Consider the following 1,064-nt stretch of genomic DNA (forward strand, 5'->3'; position numbering starts at 1 on the left):
ATGTGCCCCAAATGGGGCTTGAACTCGCAACTCCAAGATCAAAAGTCACATGCTCTACCTACTGTCCCAACTGTGCCCCTTTTCTTCTTTTTTAAAATTTAATTTATTTTTATAGACCTCCAGCAAAGTTTAAGGGAATGCATTACATTTCACTAATCAAGATTGCTTTCCAGTGCAGTATTTAAAAATATAAAAATCAGGGGCGCCAGGGTTCTCACGGTTCATTGGTTCTAGCCTGGAGTTGGGCTCCGTGCTGACCGCTCAGAGCCTGGAGCCTGCCTCGGATTCTGTGTTTCCCTCTCTGCGCCCCTCTCCCACTCATGTTCTGTTTCTCTCTTTCTCAATAATAAATAAACATTAAAAAAATTTTTTAATATATAAAAATGAGTACTGGGCCGCCTGGCAGTTTCGGTTGGAGGAGCCTGCAGCTCTTGCTCTCGGGAATCGTGAGTTCCAGCCCCATGTTTGGTGTACTTAAAATACATAATGAATTAGGATTACTTAAAATGCATGTTTTATAATAACCCTAAAATTTAAATTGAAAAATAACACTAAAAACTTGTGCCGAAATAATCCATGACGAGCAGATTTATGACGATTTTAAACAAACGTAGGATCCTAGTAGCCTCTTTGTTTCCGTGTCCCCGCCCGCCCGCTAATGCCCGCCACGCTTCCAGGCGGACTTTTTTCTATTAGGGGCAGCAGACCGGTTTGCAGCCAAGTATCTGGCTCCAGGCGTTTGACTCCACCTGAAAGTCCTCCTTGGTCCCCACCCACAGAGCCCTCAGCTCCCGCCTAAACCAAGTGTGGCGCGCGATTCGCCACCTCGAGGACCCGGTGCTTTTTAACTTGTGCCACCAGGACAGACGCCTGAGAAACCGCTGCCATCCATTTCCTGCCATCGCCCACCCACTGTTCTCAGCCACCAACCCCCACGCCTGTTCCTGCTAATGCCCAGTCCCCGTCCCAGTTCCCCCCACCCCCACCCCCATGCAGTCCCCGCAGCCGCCAGCCTTGTTCACTCACCCACAACCCAGACATCGGTGCCCCGATCAGCGGCCCAC

The sequence above is a fragment of the Suricata suricatta genome, chromosome X, assembly GCF_006229205.1.
Source record: "Suricata suricatta isolate VVHF042 chromosome X, meerkat_22Aug2017_6uvM2_HiC, whole genome shotgun sequence".
NCBI classification, from domain to species: Eukaryota; Metazoa; Chordata; class Mammalia; order Carnivora; family Herpestidae; genus Suricata; species Suricata suricatta.